The sequence below is a fragment of the Mobula birostris genome, chromosome 11 (assembly GCF_030028105.1).
Source record: "Mobula birostris isolate sMobBir1 chromosome 11, sMobBir1.hap1, whole genome shotgun sequence".
Classification (NCBI taxonomy): Eukaryota; Metazoa; Chordata; class Chondrichthyes; order Myliobatiformes; family Myliobatidae; genus Mobula; species Mobula birostris.
The window spans coordinates 39,580,498-39,600,969 of NC_092380.1; positions in this window are offsets into that span (position 1 = coordinate 39,580,498).

A 20,472-nucleotide genomic window follows, 5' to 3' on the forward strand; every position below is an offset into this window, starting at 1 on the left:
ACATTTAATGGTATTCTGGGAAGGCGACCTGTTGACCAGTCTATGCAGTGTTGAGGACATGGCCCTTCACATGAACTGAAGTGATACATTTAAAGAATTTAACCTGCTTTTATTTAGTTAATTAGCACATGCTGATTTGTTTGGTTGCTCAGTGGTTGAGTTTGTAGCTGTGATGGAATATCAGGCCTGATGGTTCTGTCTCTATCTGCTTGCACAGTGGAAGGCTTTCTTGTGGCTGCCGTGGCTGCCCTGTCTGCTGTGAGCTGCAGGAAAAGCAGACAAAGTCTCTTCTCAGGTACAGCAGTGAGATAGGGCAGAGTTCAACAACAGCCTAATTAGAGGCCAGGCAGCTGAGACTATCTTCCCTGGGCATTGCAGTTCAGGCACCTATTTGAGGTCACAGCTCTCAGTGGAGACAACATAGTTGGAATGTTTAAACAGTGTGTTTGCAGGCAGAATGTGAGTGAATCCTGCTTTACAGATCTGAGTGTCAAAAATGTTATTGCAGGCAAGTTCTGAACACTTGCTGGTGAAGAATGTCATCAAATAAAAGTGTGACATAGGATCAGAAGATGTTGAATCCTTGTGGATGGAGTTAAGAAACTAAAAGGGTAAAAGGACCCTGATGGCATTTATATACAGTAGCTGGGATATGAACTGCAGAATACAATGGGAAATAGAAAAGGCATGTCAAAAGGGCAACATTATGATAGTCATGAGCAATTTTAACATACAGCTAGATTAGGGAAAATTAGGTTGGCAATGGATCTCGAGAGTAAATTTGTTGAACGCCTATGAGGCGGCTTTTAGAGCAGCTTGTTGTTGAGCCTACTAGGGGTTCAGCTATACTGGATTGGTTGTTATGTAATGAACAGGGGTGGTTAGGGAGCTCAAAGGAACCCTTAGGAGGCAGTGATCACAATATGATTGAGTTCAACTTGAAATCTGATAGGAAGAAAGTAAAGTCTGACGTAGCAGTATTTCAGTGGAGTAAAGGAAATTACAGTAGTATGAGAGAGGAGTTAGCCAAAGTAAATTGGAGTGAGATGCTGGCAGGGATGACAGCAGAAAGACAATGTGTTGAGTTTCTGGGAAAAATGAAGAAGGTGCAGGATAGATGTATTCCAAAAAAAAACTCAAATGGCAAGATAGCACAACTGTGATTGACAATAGAAGTCAAAGCTAATGTAAAAGTAAAAAAGAGGGCATACAACAAAACAAAGATTAGCAGGAACATAGAAGATTAGGAAGCTTTTACAAACCTACAGAAAATAAAAGTCATTAGGAGGGAAAAGATGAAATATGTAATCATGCTAGCAAACAATATTAAGTTGCATAAAAAAAGCTTTTTCAAGTATACAGTATGTAATGTCTTGGTTAAGATTTTTACTGCTTTCCTGTAGGTATTTCATTTTAACAGTTCTGTAAGGGCAGTCTGTTCTGCTGTCAGCTTGTTTGGGTTTGAGCTGAGATAAAGGGCTGTGTTGTTCAAACAAGGAATGTGTCAGCCAATCAAGATGATGGAATTGGGAGTAGGATCTAGAGAACACTGGGCGGACAGGTCTTTTTAGCTGGGAGAAGACAGGAGGGAAGATGGCAGAGGATGCTGACCCTGTTGCACAAGGTGCTTTGTGCAGATGAATAGCTTCAAAGAGGAAGGACCAATTCTCCTGTAAGAGACCCATTTGTTTGAGCTGGACTTCAAGTGACATTCGGAAGGTGGTGTGTGCTTTCACACAGACCAAGGATGCAGCATGCGAATTACTGACAAGTTCAAGATGAGCTCCAACTTATGTGAACATTTGTCTGTTTAATTAAAATGGGCCCTTTTTGTTTTTTTTTTCCTTTCATTTCTTTAATGACTCTTTGGCTAAGTTAACATTCATAAATAAATTTTCTGTATAATTGTATGCAATGTACGATCTGTTATTTCTTGCCAACTGGCGATTGCGGGGGGGCAGTAAATCAGACAGCATTCACCCAGACTGGGGTCTGGGTTGGCGAAACATCCCAACCTCACAAGTTTGACAGGACCTAAGTCGTATACAGCCTAGATGTATGGAGCCTGAGAAAGGTAGTTTACTCACTACGGAGTCCAGTGGCTGTTGGAAAAGTGCTCAGGAGCTGCATTTCCAGAGATGCTTAGTAAAGAGGAATTTCATATATATATATATCATCAACCAGTTAGCCTGACCTCAGTGGTTGGGAAGATATTCGAGTCCATTGTTAAGGATGAGGTTATGGAGTATTTGGTGACACAGGCCAAGATAGAACAAAATCAGCATCTTGCCTGATAGACAATAGACTATAGGTGCAGGAGTAGGCCATTCGACCCTTTGCGCCAGCACCGCCATTCACTGTGATCATGGCTGATCATCCACAATCAGTATCCAGTTCCTGCCTTATCCCCATAACCTTTGATTCCGCTATCTTTAATAGTCATAGTCATAGTCATACTTTATTGATCCTGCAGGAAATTGGTTTTCATTACAGTTGCACCATAAATAATAAATAGTAATAAAACCATAAATAGTTAAATAGTAAAATGTAAATTATGCCAGGAAATAAGTCCAGGACCAGCCTGTTGGCTCAGGGTGTCTGACCCTCCAAGGGAGGAGTTGTAAAGTTTGATGGCCACAGGCAGGAATGACTTCCTATGACGCTTTGTGTTGCATCTCGGTGGAATGAGTCTCTGGCTGAATGTACTCCTGTGCCCAACCAGTATATTATGTAATAGATGGGAGACATTGTCCAAGATGGCATGCAACTTGGACAGCATCCTCTTTTTAGACACCACCATCAGAGAGTCCAGTTCCATCCCCACAACATGACTGGCCTTACGGATGAGTTTTGATTCTGTTGGTGTCTGCTACCCTCAGCCTGCTGCCCCAGCACACAACAGCAAACATGATAGCACTGGCCACCACAGAGTCGTAGAACATCCCCAGCATCGTCCGGCAGATGTTAAAGGACCTCAGTCTCCTCAGGAAATAGAGATGGCTCTGACCCTTCTTGTAGACAGCCTCAGTGTTCTTTGACCAGTCCAGTTTATTGTCAATTCGTATCCCCAGGTATTTGTAATCCTCCACTATGTCCACACTGACCCCTGGATGGAAACAGGGCTCTACCCATCTCTTTCTTGAAAGCATCCAGAGACTTGGCCTCCACTGCCTTCTGGGGCAGAGCATTCCACATATCCACCACTCTCTGGGTGAAAAAGTTTTTCCTCAACTCCGTTCTAAATGGCCTACCCCTTATGCTTATACTGTGGCCTCTGGTTCTGGACTCACCCATCAGCGGGAACATGCTTCCTGCCTCCAGCACGTCAAATCCCTTAATAATCTTATATGTTTCAATCAGATCCTCTCTCATCCTTCTAAATTCCAGTGTATACAAGTGCAGTCCCTCCAATCTTTCAACATATGACAGTCCCGCCATCTCGGGAACTAACCTTGTGAACCTACGCTGCACTCCCTCAATAGCAAGAATGTCCTTCCTCAAATTTGGAGACCAAAACTGCACATGATACTCCAATCACAATACACTGGAGGAACTCAGCAGGTCAGGCAGCATCCATGGAAACGATCAGTCAATGTTTTGGGCCAGAACCCTTTGTCAGGACTGAAGAGGGAAGGGGCAGAGGTCCTATAAAGAAGGTGGGGGGAGGGTGGGAAGGGGAAGGCCGGTAGGTTCCAGGTGAAAAACCAGTAAGGGGAAAGATAAAGGGGTCGGGGAGGGGAAGCAGGGAGGTGATAGGCAGGAAAGGTGAAGAAGGAATAGGGGAAAGCACAATGGGTAGTCGAAGGAGGCAGAACCAGGAGGGAGGTGATAGGCTGCTGGGGGAGGGGGCAGAGTGAAATAGAGATAGGGGAAGGGAGGAAGAGGGAATTACCAGAAGTTGGAGAATTCTATGTTCGTACCAAGGGGCTGGAGACTACCTAGACGGTATATGAGGTGTTGCTCCTCCAACCTGAGTTTAGCTTCATCATGGCAGGAGGGGAGGCCATGAATGGACATATTCGAATGGGAATGGGAAGCAGAGTTGAAATGGGTGGCAACCGGGAGATCCTGTCTGTTGTGGCGGACGGAGTGGAGGTGCTCGACGAAGCGGTCCCCCAATCTGCGTCGGGTTTCACCGATGTAGAGGAGGCCACACCGGGAGCACCGGATGCAATAGATGACCCCAACAGACTCACAAGTGAAATGTTGCCTCACCTGGAAGGACTGTTTGGGGCCCTGAATGGTGGCAAGAGAGGAGGTGTAGGGACAGGTGTAACACTTAACGCTTAATAAGAGGAATAGATAGAGTGGATAAGCCAGCGCCTCTTCCCCAGGGCACCACTGCTCAATACAAGAGGACATGGCTTTAGGGTAAGGGGTGGGAAGTTCAAGGGGGATATTAGAGGAAGGTTTTTTACTCAGAGAGTGGTTGGTGCGTGGAATACACTGCCTGAGTCAGTGGTGGAGGCAGATACACTAGTGAAGTTTAAGAGACTACTAGACAGGTATATGGAGGAATCTAAGGTTGGGGCTTATATGGGAGGCAGGGTTTGAGGGTCGGCACAACATTGTGGGCCGAAGGGCCTGTACTGTGCTGTACTATTCTATGTTCTATGTTGTTACAGGGATAAGTGCCGGGTGGGAGATCCATGGGGAGGGACGTGTGGACCAGGTTGCCACGGAGGGAACGATCCCTGCGGAAAGCGGGGAGGGGTGGAGAGGGAAAGATGTGTTTAGTGGTGGGGTCCTGGCCAAAATTGCGAAGGATAATGTGCTGGATCCGGAGGCTGGTGGGGTGGTAGGTGAGGACAAGGGGAACTCTGTCCCTGTTGTGGCGGGAGGATGGGGTGAGGGCCGAAGTGCGGGAAATGGAGGAGATGCGGGTGAGGGCATCATTGATGACTGCAGAAGGGAAACCACGATCCTTAAAGAAAGAGAACATTTGAGATCTCCTGGAACGGAAAACCTTATCCTGGGAGCAAATGCGGCGGAGACGGAGGAACTGGGAATAGGGAATGGCATTTTTGCATGTGGCGGGGTGGGAAGAGGTATAGTCAAGGTAGTTATGAGAGTCAGTGGGCTTGTAGAAGATGTAAGTGGACAGTCTGTTTCCAGAGATGGAGACCGAGAGATCAAGAAAGGGAAGAGAAGTGCCCAAGATAGAGCAAGTGAATTTGAGGGCTGGGTGGAAGTTTGAAGTAAAGTCGATGAAATTGATGAGCTCAGCATGGGTGCAGGAAGCAGCACCAATGTAGTCGTCCATGTACCAAAGGAAACATTGGGGAGCAGTACCAGAATAGGTTTGGAGCACGGACTGTTCCACTTAACTAATGTAAAGGCAGGCATAGCTAGGGCCCATGCGAGTGCCCATAGCTACACCCTTAGTCTGAAGAAAGTGGGAAGAGCCAAAAGAGAAGTTATATCCGGTGCTCCCAGTGCAGCCTCCACATCGGTGAAACCCGATGCAGATTGGGGTACCGCGTCATCGAGCACTTCTGCTCCATCCGCCACAACAGACAGGATCTCCCGGTTGCCACCCACTTCAACTCTGCTTCCCACTCCCATTCAGATATGTCCATACATGGCCTCCTCTACTGCCATGATGAGGCTAAACTCAGGTTGGAGGAGCAACACCTCATATACTGTCATGGTATCTCCAGCCCCTTGGTATGAACATAGACTTATCCAACTTACGGTAATTCCCTCCCCCTCCCTTCCCCTATCCCTATTTCACTCTGTCCCCTCCCCAGCTGCCTATCACCTCCCTCATGGTTCCGCCTCCTTCTACTACCCATTGTGTTTTCTCTTATTCCTTCTTCACCTTTCCTGCCTATCGCCTCCCTGCTTCCCCTCCCCCACCCCTTTATCTCTCCCCTCACTGGTTTTTCACCTGGAACCTACCAGCCTTCTCCTTCCCACCCTCCCCCCATCTTCTTTATAGGGCCTCTGCCCCTTCCCTCTTCAGTCCTGATGAAGGGTTCCAGCCCAAAACATTGAGTGATCGTTTCCACGGATGCTGCCCGACCTGCTGAGTTCCTCCAGCGTGTTGTGAGTGTTGCTTTGACCCCAGCATCTGCAGAGTGTTTTGTGTGTACACAATACTCCAGGTGTGGTCTCACTCGGGCCCTGTACAGCTGCAGAAGGACCTCTTTGCACCTATACTCAATTCCCCTTGTTATGAAGACCAGCATGGCATTAGCTTTCTTCACTGCGTGCTGTACCTGCATGCTTGCTTTCAGTGACTGATGTACAAGAACACCTAGATCTCGTTGTACTTCCCCTTTTCCTAACTTGACTCCATTTAGATAATAATCTGCCTTTCTGTTCTTACCACCAAAGTGGTTAACCTCAGATTTATCCACACTAAAATGCATCTGCCATGCATCCACCCACTCACCCAGCCTGTCCAAGTCACCCTGCATTCTCATAACATCCTCCTCACATTTCACATTGCCACTCAGCTTTGTGTCATCTACAAATTTGCTAATGTTACTTTTAACCCCTTCATCTAAATCATTAATGTATATTGTAAACAGCTACGGTCCCAGCACTGAACCCTGCAGTACTCCACTGGTCACCGCCTGCCATTCCGAAAGAGACCTGTTAATCTCTACTCTTTGTTTCCTGTCAGCCAGCCAATATTCAATCCATGTCAGTACTCTGCCTCCAATACCATGTGCCCTAATTTTGCCCACCAATCTCCTATGTGGGACTTTATCAAGGGCTTTCTGAAAGTCCAGGTACACTACATTCACCGGCTCTCCCTTGTCCATTTATATAGTTACATCCTCAAAAAATTCCAGAAGATTAGTCAAGCACGATTTTCCCTTCATAAATCTATGCTGACTCGGACCAATCCTGTTACTACTATCCAGATGTGTCATAATTTCATCTTTTATAATTGACTCTGATGAATCTCTTGGAATTCCTTGAGGAGATTACATGTAGGGTAGACAAAGGGGATGTAGAGGATGTTGTAAATTTGGATTTTCAGAAGGCCTTTGTCAAAGTGCCACACATGAGGCTGCTTACCAAAAGCCCATGGTATTACAGGGAAGTGACTGGCATTGTTAGTGCATTGGCTGATCGGTAGGAGACACTGAGCGGGGATTAAAGGATCCTTTTCTGGTTGGCTGCCAGTGAGTAGTGGTGTTCCACAGGAGACTGCTTCTTTTTATGCTGCATATCAAAGATTTAGATGATGGAATAAATGGCTTTGTTGCCAAGTTCGTAGCTGATACAATGATTAGTGGAGGGGAAGGTAGTGTTCAGGAAATAGGAAGGCTGCAGAAGGACTTGGACAGATTAGGAGAATATGGAAGAAAGTGGCAAATGAAATGCAATGTTGGAAAATGAATGGTCATGCACTTTCGTATAAGAAATAAATATGCAGACTATTTTCTAAATGGGGAAAAATATCCAAAATCTGAGATACTAAGGGACTTGGGACTCCCTGTGCAGAACACCCTACAGGTTAACTTGCAGGTTTAGTTGCTGGTGAGGAAGGCAAATGCAATGTTAGCATTCATTTGGAGAGGTCTAGAACATATAACCATATAACAATTACAGCACGGAAACAGGCCATCTCGGCCCTTCTAGTCCGTGCCAAACTCTTACTCTCACCTAGTCCCACCAACCTGCACTCAGCCTATAACCCTCCATTCCTTTCCTGTCCATATAGCTATCCAATTTAACTTTAAACGACAACATTGAACCTGCTTCAACAACTTCTGCTGGAAGCTCGTTCCACACAGCTACCACTCTCTGAGTAAAGAAGTTTCCCCTCATGTTACCCCTAAACTTTTGCTCTTTAACTTTCAACTCATGTCCTCTTGTTTGAATGTCCCCCACTCTCAATGGAAAAAGCCTATCCACGTCAACTCTATCTATCCCCCTTTTGATTTTAAATACCTCTATCAAGTCCCCCCTCAACCTTCTACGCTCCAAAGAATAAAGACCCAACTTGTTCAACCTCTCTCTGTAACTTAGGTGATGAAACCCAGGTAACATTCTAGTATATCTTCTTTGTACTCTCTCTATTTTGTTGACATCTTTCCTATAATTCGGTGACCAAAACTGTACACAATACTCCAAATTTCGCCTTACCAGTGCCTTGTACAATTTCAACATTACATCCCAACTTGTATACTCAATGCTCTGATTTGTAAAGGCCAGCATACCAAAAGCTTCCTTCACCACCCTATCCACATGAGATTCCACCTTCAGGGAACTATGCACCATTATTCCTAGATCCCTCTGTTCTCCTGCATTCTTCAATGCCCTACCATTTACCATGTATGTCCTATTTTGGTTAGTCCTACCAAAATGTAGCACCTCACATTTATCAGCACTAAACTCCATCTGCCATCTTTCAGCCCACTCTTCTAACTGGCCTAAATCTCTCCACAAGCTTTGAAAACCTACTTCATTATCCACAACTCCACCTATCTTAGGAACATAAGGCCATAAGATATAGGAGCAGAAGTGGCCATTCAGCGCATCAAGTATGCCCCACTATTCAGTCATGGGCTGATCCAATTTTTCCAGTCATCTCTACTCCCCTGCCTTCTCCCCATACCCTTTGATTCCCTGGCTAATCAAGAACCTGTCTATCTCTGCCTTAAATATACCAAATAATTTGGCCTCCAGAGCCGCTCGTGGCAACAAATTCCACACATTAACCACCCTCTGACTAAAGTAATTTCTTTGCATCTCTGTTCTAAATGGATGTCCTTCAATTCTGAAGTTGTGCCCTCTTGTTCTAGACTCCCCTACCATGGAAAATAACTTTGCCACATCTAATCTGTTCGGGCTTTTTAACATTCAGAATGTTTCTATGAGATTCCCCCCTCATTCTCCTGAACTCCTCATACAGTTGCCCTTTCATTCCTAGAATCATTCTCATGAAACTCCTCTGAACTCTCTCCAATGTCATTATATCCTTTCTAAAATAAAAAGCCCAAAACTACACACAATATTCCAAGTGTGGTCTCACGAGTGCCTTATAGAGCCTCAACATCACATCCCTGTTCTTGTATTCTATACCTCTAGAAATGAATGCCAACATCGCATTTGCCTTCTTCACCACCAACTCAACCTGGAGATTAACCTTTAGGGTGTCCTGCAAATGGCAACAAATTCCACAGATTCACCACCCTCTGACTAAAAAAATTTCTTTGCATCTCTGTTCTGAATGGGGGCCCTTCAATCCTTAAGTCTTGCCCTCTCATACTAGACTTCCCCATCATGGGAAACAACTTTACCACATCCACTCTGTCCGTGCCTTTCAACATTCGAAATGTTTCTATGAGGTCCCCCTCATTCTTCTAAACTCCAAGGAATACAGTGCAAGAGCAGACAAATGTTCCTCATATGTTAACCCTCTCATTCCTGGAATCATTCTAGTGATACTTCTCTGTACCCTCTCCAATGTCAGCACATCCTTTCTTAAATAAGGAGCCCAAAACTGCCCATAGTAGCGCCTTATAGAGCCTCAACATCACACCCCTGCTCCTATACTCTATTCCACTTCTTTGCCCATTCCCCTAAACTATCTAAGTCTCTCTGTAGTGTTATGTACCCCGTGATGGGTTAAAGATCCAGCAGAAATGGAAAACACTTTGGAGTCCAGTATTGCTATTAACTAATGGTATTTATTAGTAACTATGCAATACTGTAATATAAATGCAGATATATCAAACAGGTTAGCAATGATTATTTATATATATATATATATATATATATATATATATATATATATAAGTAAGTGTGGAAATATATGAAAACCAAGCTTCTTTAAGTCTAGGGGTAAATAGATAGTCTTACGATGATGAGTAGAGTTCAGTTCAGTTCGTGGTATTGAGTTGAGTAGTGATGGAGAGAGAGGGGGAGAGGTTCGAGTCTTCAGGTGAGCTGACGCTGTCGATCTTCCTGTTGTCCTCCAAAATCCTTTAGGAGTCACCAATTGTGACCACAACAAAGGGGACCGTTCTTCTGTGGTGGAATTATCAACCCAGGCGAGGGTTGGGCACACGAATAAATCCCCTCCGGTTACTCGCTTTTCACACGTGAGAGCCACTGATCAATCCTCCAAAATTCACCTTATCGGTGGGCACAACAAAGCTCATTTAGTGTCCAAAACCAGTTCAAACAGTTTTTCTACCACTGCAATATGCTCTTCCCATGTGTCATTCCAGACTACTAAATCATCAATATAAGCCCCTGTGTTTTCTAACCCTCTAATCAGAGAATTGATCATTCTTTCAAATGTCCCTGGAGCACTTTTATCCCGAAGGTTAAAACATTATATTCATACAGTCCAGATGGTGTTACCAATGCTGATATCTCTAGCCCTCTCTGTTAAAGGAACACCCCAGTATCCTTTGAACAGGTCAATCTTTGTAAGGTATTTAGCCTTCCCCACTTTATCAATACAATCATCCACTCTCTTTCCTTGTTCTTTCTTGTTTCCAACTTCTTGTTCAACCAATTTACTTTCCTCTAAATTCATTCTGTAAGGATGCTTTTTGATCGGCTGGGCTGAACTTACAATGATGCCATGCACTTCAGCTGTACACCATCTTGGAATGTCAGAAAATAAATCTTTATGCTTGCTAATTAATTCTTCCAATTGTTTTTGCGGTGTAGGTTCCAACTGATGGACCTTATCAGTAATATTTTTCAAAACAATGGAATTCTTAAATCTCGTTGATACTAGTTCCAGCAGGTTAAAATGATTTTGCACCTCATTCCTAGCCTTCACGGCTCCATTTGTTTTCATAACAGTACCCACAGGTGCTACCTTATCAAACAAGTGTTTTATTTTAATTTGAACATTCTGCAACCTCTCCTTTGCAAGGTCACAAGCTTTATTAAGTCTCTCCCAGAATTTTAAAACATAATTAAGCACACTGACACATATTTCCAAATCAGACCACAGTTCTTTGAGTAGGGTCAAAGGTCCTTTGGCCTGTGACCAAACACAGGTTCAAATAGACTTCAATGATCTTTGAATCGTATCTCCAAGAGCAAATAAGAGTAGGGGAATCCCCTCATCCCAGTTTTTCCCATTTTTCACACAATATGTTTTAATCATGGTCTTAAGAATGGGGTTGAACTGTTCCAAGGCTCCCTCAGACTCTGTGTGATATGCAGATGACCCAATGTGCTTAGCTCCCTGTTCTCCAACTATCCCCTGGAATGTTCTCGAAGTAAAGTTACTACCCTGGTCAAATTGACTTTCTTTGGGCAGACCCAAAAACTTAGTGTGAAAAACTTACTGAAAGCTTCTACCATAGTCTTGGCCTTGATGTTCTGGAGAGGCACTGCTTCAGGGAACCTAGGCACAGCACACATAATTGTTAACACATACCGATGACCAGCTGCAGTCTTTGGCAATGGGCCAACACAATCCACTATGACTCTAGAAAAAGGTTCACCAAAAGCAGGTATTGGTTTAAGTGGTACTACTTGAATAATCTGATTAATTTCCCCCATCAACCTGGCAGGTATGGCAAGTCCTGCAAAAACTCACAACATCCTTTCTTAAACTAGGCCAGTAGAATTCCTTCAAAATCCTGTTCACTGCCTTTCTCACTCCATAATGTCCACCTAAAGGCATACTGTAAGCCATGTTTAAAATTTCAGTCCTGTAAATCTTTGGAACCACTACCTGATGTTCAGTGGCCCAGTCCTCACTTGCAGGCACAGTGGCTGGTCTCCACTTCCTCATCAACACCCCATCTTTAAGGTAATATCCCACTGACTCTCTCTGAATCTTCTCTTCTGTGAGAGCTGTTTCCTTTAAAGCCACCATTTCAGCATCTTGCTTCTGTTTCTCTATAAGTTCCTTCCTCCATAAGGACAAACCTTTCTCATACACCTTACTCTCCAAATCCTGTTGTAACATGGAAGGTAGAGAAGTCTGTGACACATCATCATACTTTGCACCCCTGGTTTTGCTATCATGGGCCTCAGCAGACTTTCTAAACATGCTTCGAGTAACTACACAGGCAGGGTAAACATCAGTCTCTCTGTGTGGATCATTAGCAGCAGCTTCGCTCATTAGTTGAACTGCTGAAGACACATCATCTTGGAGAGGTGTCAACCTCCCCCCATTGTTGACTAAACTCAGCATTATCACCAGACTTACAACTACTATGTGTATATTGTGGAAAATGCCAAACAACCTATTTATCTTATTCCTACGACCTTTATTCCAACCTGTCTCCATAACATCATCGTGAACAACATCATAACCTTGAAGGTGTTTACCTCCAAACGTCAAAACAAAATTCAACAGAGTGGCACATACTTCTTCAGCAGGCCCTTGTCCTGCAAGCAGGGTCAAAGGTCGCAAACCTATCCAACCTTCACAAGTACTTTATTCAGAAGTCCAGAGACAGCACTTTTCTCCATATCTTCAGTTACATTGACCTCAGTAATTTTTATCTCATTACTAACTTTTAAAATACTGTCTAATACAAGTGACTGAGAATCCTCAATTTCCACTGGTACCAAGGTTATCCCCTTTTTCACTGAACCAAAACCATCTGACACAAAAGAACTGCATTCCTTTCCAACCAAGTCAGACACCTCAGACCTTAACTGAGCTTCAACACAAGATTCAGTTCCCTGTGAGTCCACAGGTACTTCAACAACCTGAACACAGGCATTCGGGATAGCTGCCTCTTCTGGGCTTTCATCACTTGCCCCAGTTTGAAATTCAAGGTCACCCCAAACCTCCCAGCTACTCTCTGGGTAACTCTCATCTGGAGTAAACTCAACCTCGTGGGTTAAAACAACTTCATCTGTTATCTTAGCAGATCCCCACAGGGTGGCAGCATCCTCTTCATCTAGGTATGCCTCACATCATAAGGGACACAACTTTTAAATTCTTCAATCAACCCAAGCCCTTTCGAGCTGTAAAAGTCATCAGGGCCCAACACTGGACCTCTCAGCTGCCACATCTCCCCCTCGAACTGTCTCTGTCTTTCTGCCTCTTCTCTCTGTTTGTCTGCCTCTCTAGTCTCATGGATCCTCCTCTTTTCTGCTTCATCAGCCTCAAGCTGTTTTAATTTCAATTGCAATTGCAACTGAACCTCAGCCTCAGTAAGTACCTTACCTTCAGTGAATAATTCTAACGCCTCCACATCAAACAATGATTATATAACTTTCCCTTAGCTATATAATGCTGGGCTATTATTGTCTGCATCTGAGCTTTCCCCATTTTTGTGGTCACCTTTTGTCTTAACTTTTGAGCAATTCCCAACAGCACATCCCTGTTTGCATCATCCAACACTTCAGGGGTTGGTTCTGCCACAAACTTATTAACCTCAAACTCCATTTCTGCTGACATTCCACACAAGCAAATCAAAAGGGATTTTCCCCCAATCAATTCAAACAAGCCCCCCAACCAATTTGTTCATTTCCCAGACGCAGGCCCCAATTTTGTCACGTACCCCGTGACGGGTTAAAGATCTAGCAGAAACGGAAAACACTTTGGAGTCCAACTAATGGTATTTATTAGTAACTATGCAATACTGTAATATAAATGCAGATCTATCAAACAGGTTAGCAATGATCTTATATATATGTATATATATAAGTAAGTGTGGAAATATATGAAAACCAAGCTTCTTCAAGTCTAGGGGTAAATAGATAGTCTTACGATGATGAGTAAAGTTCAGTTCAGTCCATGGTATTGAGTTGAGTAGTGATGGAGAGACAGAGAGGGAGAGATTTGAGTCTTCAGGTGAGCTGACGCCGCCGATCTTCCCGTTGTCCTCCAGAATCCTTTAGAAGTCACTGACTGTGACCACAACAAAGGGGACCGTTTCTTCTGTGGTGGAATTATCAACCCAGGCGAGGGTTGGACACACAAATCCCACCGGTCACTCCCTTTTCACACTGCGAGAGCCACTGATCAATCCGCCTGATTGATCCTCCAAAACCCACTTTTTCTGTGGGCACAACAAAGCTCATTCAGTGTCCAAAACCATGTGTTTCCAGGTCTACCAGCTGACCTTCTATTTATCTCACAGTGCTAAATACTAGCTGTCCATCAAGCAGCTCCTCCCTTCTCTCTCTGTAAGAACTTGGAAGCTGCCAGTGTCCTTGTAGAAAGTATAAACAAACTGTGAGCAGTCTTCACCTCTCTTTCTCTTTCTTTCTCTCTTTTTAACAAGGTGTCTGGTGTTGAACAACTCTCTCTTTTCAAAAGCACAGTTCATAGGGGTAATTCAGGACCCCGTCACAGTAGGCTCTCTGTTTCCTCAACACTACTTGCTCCTCCACCTATATTTGTATCATCGGCAAATTTGGCCACAAGTCCATTAATTCCATAGTCCAAATCATTGACATACATCGTAAAAAGCAGCGGTCCCAACACTCACCGCTGTGAAACTCCACTGGTTACTGGCAGCCAGCCAGAATAGAATCCCTTTATTCCCATTCTCTGTTTTCTGCCGATCAGCCAATGTTCCACCCATGCTGGCAACTTCCCTGTAATTCCATGGGCTCTTACCTTGCTAAGTAGCCTCATGTGCAGCAGCTGATCAAAGGCCTTTTGAAAATCCAAGTACGCCACATCTACTGCATCTCCTTTGTCTAACCTGCCTGTAATTTCCTCAAAAGTTTGCAGTAGGTTAGTCAGGCAGGATTTTGGCCTATCTTATCATGTGACTCCAGGTCTCTGTAATCTCATCCCTAACAATCATTTCCAACAATTTCCCAACCACTGATGTCAGGCTAACATGTCTATAGTTTCCTTTCTGCTGCCTCCAACCCTTCTTAAAGGGTGGGGAATTGATGCTGAGGCTTTGTAAGGTGCGAGTCAGGCCTCACCTTGAGTATTGTGAACAGTTTTAGGCTCCTCATCTTAGAAAAGATGTGCTGGCATTGGACAGGGTCCAGAGGAGGTTCAGGAGGATGATTCCAGGAATGAAAGGGTTATCATACAAGGAACATTTGATGGCTCTGGGTCTGTACTCACCGGAATTTAGAAGGATGAGGGGGGATCTCATTGAAACCTTTCAAATGTTGAAAGGTCTCGACAGTAGATGTAGAAAGGATGTTTCCCCACAGTGGGGGAGTCCAGGACAAGAGGGCACAGCCTCAGGATAGAGGAGCGTCCATTTAAAACAGATGTTGAGAAATTTCTTTTGGCAGAGGGTGGTGAATTTGTGGAATTTATCACCACAGACAGCTGGAAGGCCAGGTCGTTGGCAGAGCTTGACAGGTTCTTGATTAGACATGGCACCAAAGGTTATGGCGAGAAGACCAGGGAGTGGGGCTGAGGAGGGGGAAAATAGGATCTGCCATGACTGAAGGATGGAGCAGCCTCGATGGGACAAATAGCCTAATTCTGCTCCTATGTCTTATGGTCTAACCCTGAATTTCTGTTGATGCTCTGCTGTTGATCCCAACGGCTCATTATAATAGGAACAGAAATAAATTAAAGAGAGTTCTCAGCTTTGTTCTCTAAGTAGACTGGAGATTAATATTTGTCATTCCATTTATTTCGACAGCATCCTGCAAACAGAGGTCTAGGATCATCTATAAATCTTACTCATGAGACTAGTCTTAAGTTAACCTTTCTATTGACACAGGGCCTCCAGTGACACTCAGGAAGGCTCCACAACATGTAGTCAAACTGCCCAACACACCACCAGCACCAGCCTATCTGCCATATGGGACAGACAGTATATACAGAAAGAAGCCAGCACCAGCCATTTGGGACAGACAGTATATACAGAAAGAAGCCAGCACCAGCCTATCTGCCATTTGGGACAGAAAGTATATACAGAAAGAAGCCAGCAATATTATTTCCCATCCTGCTCATGGACTGATTGTCCCACTTGCATCAAGGAGGAGGCTATGTAACATCCACACCAGGACCACTAGACTCAAAACCAGTTACTTTCCCCAAGCAGTAAGGCTGATCAACACCTCCACCCACCATATCCATTTTATCATTTTCTGTCAGTTACCTTACATACAGACTCCCCTGTGCCTTGGGTCCTGTTATGGATATATAACCTAGCAATGTCTATAAGCTATCTGATGGATTGATATTTATTGTGCTTTTTTATTATCGCTATTTTTTTTATCTTATTGTGTTACTTTTTCACGCAGCATTGGATCCAGAGTAACAATTATTTCATTCTTCTTTACACCTATGTAATGGAAATTATCCAAATAGTTAGCATGATGCTAATATTAGCTTGGGGTGTGCAGGAGTTAGAGTTCAATTCCAGCACAGTCTGTAAGGAGTTTGTATGTTCTCCCCTTGAATGGTGTGGATTTCCTCCCGATGCTCCAATCACAGATGTACTGCTTAGTAGGTTAATTGGCTCATGTAAATTGTCTTGTGATTTGCCTAGTGTTAAATAGGTTGGTTTCAGTGCACTGCAGCTCATTAGGATAGTAGGGTCTGTTCCGTTCTGCACTTTATCTCTATAAAAACAAATAAAAATGATATTAAATAATCTCAAATTTTGAATCATGAACACAGAGCAAAATACAGGACAATTCAGTTCTGAAAATCTTTAATTAGAATTATTACAGTTACAGAAATTCACAATATAATGTGAAGCCCTCAGTAATTAATGTGATTAATTTACTTCAGGGACTGTTCTTGATTACATTACATCCAAAGATATCTGCATACCTCGACATCAGTGCCCTTGTATTCAAAATGGGAAGATCTATGCTCCTGGAGAAAAAAAAGATTTGTTGTGTTCCTCCTGGTAAATCAAAATTTTACTATGTATATTTTGTAAATGCTCTGCCTTTAAATCTCTGAATAATCTCAGTTACAATGCATGCTTTTGATTCCCAAGTCTTAAATGTATCCCAATTTTTGTCTGTAAAGTACATGTACAGAAAGAAAATCTATGTAGAGTATGTTATACTAATAATATATCTCATAGCTCTGCTGCCATTAACTTTATTTGTTTTAGTTATCTGTTTGTATCTTTCAATCTATATGTTGGAATCTTCCTATTGGATCCATCTGATTTCCTGCTTATAATTTCAGTTGCATTCATTCAGCTATTATTTTCCCAAGGATCAGTTCTCATGCTATTTCAGTCATTGAATGATACAGCATGGAAACAAGTCCTTCATAACAGCCTGACCAAGCTGACTTGTTGCTCAGAGTTCGACCATTTGGCCCATAGCCTTCTAAATCTTTCCTATGCACGTACTTATTTAGTTGCATTGTAATTGTTACCAATGCGCCACCTCAAACACTATTTCTGGCCACTTGCTCCAAATACATATCATCCTCTATGAAGAAGCTGGCCCTAATGTCCCTTTAAAATCTCGCCCTCTGTTATTAAAACTATGCCCTCTTGTTTTTAACACCTCTTTCCTGGGAGAAAGCCTATTTGTTTTCACACTGCCTATGCCTCTCATGATGTTACATATCTCTACAGGTCACCTCTCAATCTCCTGCATTCCAAGGAATACCTCTCCTTGTAACTCAGGCTCCCCAAATCAGATAGCATTCTGGTCAGTCTTTTCTGCACTCCTTCAAATTGAATAACACCTTTCCTACAACAGGTTGGCCAAAACTGGACAAGATACTCCAAGTGCAGCCTCACTAATATGTCAAATAGCTGTGCGCATTTGCTAGTTGTTATACATCATTGGCTAAAGGCATGACACTGATCTCAGGATTTGGCACAACTTGATTAAACATTGACAAATTTATCTTTGTTGCTTTAACAGTGATCAGCCTTGGGGAAATACTAACATGGTTTTCTCAAACTTTTAAAGATTTTCTATGGCTTTCCTTTAATACAGCATATGTGTTGGTGCACAGTGGGACTGCGCTGATATTCAGTGTCCTGGAACCTGTTTCATTGAAGGAGGCACATATGTAACCACATTTGATGAAAGAACATACAGATTTCATAGTGAATGTCAATATTTACTTGTCGGGGTAAGTTCTCACTTATTGATTACGTTTACATTCGGTGCGAGCTTCCTCCTTTAGCCATAATTTGAATAAAGGCGCAAAAGGCGGGGGAGTGGAGTTTAAAGTATCTCTTAAGCTGGATGTTAATGTCAGGACTGTATCAAAATCAATATTAAGGAAAGCATTCCTAACAGCAATTTCCCTAATTTCTACAGTTTATTTGAATGTATTTAGTGCACCTGGAAAAACCTGTAGACAGCTTTAGGTTAAGAACATTTGGTGTGACTGCTCAGGTTCTTTACACTTTGGTCAAGTAGCTCAGGCAGCTCTTGTGACTTGAAATATTGACCAGCCTGGTTTGCAGTTTCAAGAGGTGTGCACATATTTGCAGTCTGCACATCCATGAGATGAGATGGTGGCTGGTTATCAGCAGAGGTCAGGGGTTAGACTAGCATGTGGGATGCTTGATAACCAGCCATAGTGGGAGTGGATATGTAACAGATTCTTGGTCCAGGGACATCTTCACAGCTGTTGGTGTTGGTCTCCAGACCAGGTTCATAAGACCATAGACACAAAAGCTAGTTGGCCCATAGAGTCAGCTCCACATTCCATCATGGCTGATTTATTATCTCTCTCAACCCCATTTTCCGGCCTTCTCCCCATAACCTTTGAAACCCTGACTAACCAAACTCTGCTTTAAGTATACTCATTGATTTAGTCTCCACAGTTGTCTGTGGTAATAAATTCCACACATTCATTACCTTCTGGCTAAAGTAATTCCCTCTCATCTCTGTTCTATATGGACATCCCTCTATTCTGAGGCTGTGCCATTTGGTCCTAGACTGCCCGACTATACGAAACATGCTCCCAACATCCACTCTACTGTATCTAGGCTTTGCAGTAATCGATAGGTTTCAATGAGATTCCCCTCAGTATTCTAAGGTCCAGTGAATACAGGCCCAGAGCCATCAAATGTTCCTCATATGTTAACCCTTTAATTCCGTGAATCATTCTCATTAACCAGCTCTGGACCGTCTCTCATACCTTTTCTTGATAAGGAACCCAAAAGTGCTCACAATACTCCAAGTGTGGTCTGACCAGTACCTTATAAAGCATCAGTGTCACATCCTTGCTCTTGTATTCTAGACCTCTCAAAATGAGGGCTGACATTGCATTTACCTTCCTCACTACCATCTCAAACTGCAAGTAAAACTTTAGGGAATCATACACAAAGACTCCCAAGTCCCTTTGCACCTCTAATTTTTGAATTTTCTCCCCATTTAGAAAATAGTCTACAGCTTTACTCCTTCTGCAAAGTGCATGACCATACACTTCCCTATACTATATTCCATCTGCCACTTTTTTGCCCATTGTCTGAATCTGTTCAAACCCTTCTGCAGAATCTCTGCTTCCACATTACCTGACCCTCCTTGTATTGTCTGCAAATATGGTCACAAAGCCATCAATTCCATCATCCAAATCATTGGCATATAATGTGAAACGAAGTGGCCCCAATCCCGAACCCCATAGATCACCACTAAACAGTGGCAGCCAACCAAAATCGGCACCCTTAATTCTGACTCTTTTCATCCTGCCAGTCAGTCAATCTTCTATACATGCTAGTATCTTTTCTGTAATACCATGGGCTCTATCTTGTCAAGCAGCTTTATGTGTGGCACGTTGTCAAAGGCCCAAAAATCCACGATCTCTTCTTTGTCTATCCTGCCTGTTATTTCTTCAAGGAATTCCAACAGATTTGTCAGGTAAGAATTACCCTTAGGAAACCATGCTGCCTTTGGCATACTGTGCCTCCAAGTAACCCAAAACCTCATCCTTAATAATGTATTCCAACATCTCACTAACCACTGAAGTCAGGCTAATTGGTCTATAATTTCTTTTCTTCTGCCTGCCTCCCTCCCTTCTTAAAGAGTAGAGTGACATTTGCAATTTTCCAGTCCTCTGGAACCATGGAACCATAGAAGCTACAGCACAGAAACAGGCCTTTTGGCCCTTCTTGGCTGTGCCGAACCATTTTCTGCCTAGTCCCACTGACCTGCACACGGACCATATCCCCCCATACACCTCCCATCCATGTATCTGTCCAATTTATTCTTAAATGTTAAAAAAGAACCTGCATTTACCACCTCGTCTGGCAGCTCATTCCATACTCCCACCACTCTTTGTGTGAAGAAGCCCCCCTAATGTTCCCTTTAAACTTTTCCCCCCTCACCCTTAACCCATGTCCTCTGGTTTTTTTCTCCCCTTGCCTCAGTGGAAAAAGCCTGCTTGCATTCACTCTGTCTATACCCATCATAATTTTATATACCTCTATCAAATCTCCCCTCATTCTTGTACGCTCCAGGGAATAAAGTCCTAACCTATTCAACCCTTCTCTGTAACTGAGTTTCTCATGACTCGGCAACATCCTTGTAAACCTTCTCTGCACTCTTTCAACCTTATTTATATCCTTCCTGTAATTTGGTGACCAAAACTGAACACAATACTCCAGATTCGGCCTCACCAATGCCTTATACAATGCCTTGTATAAC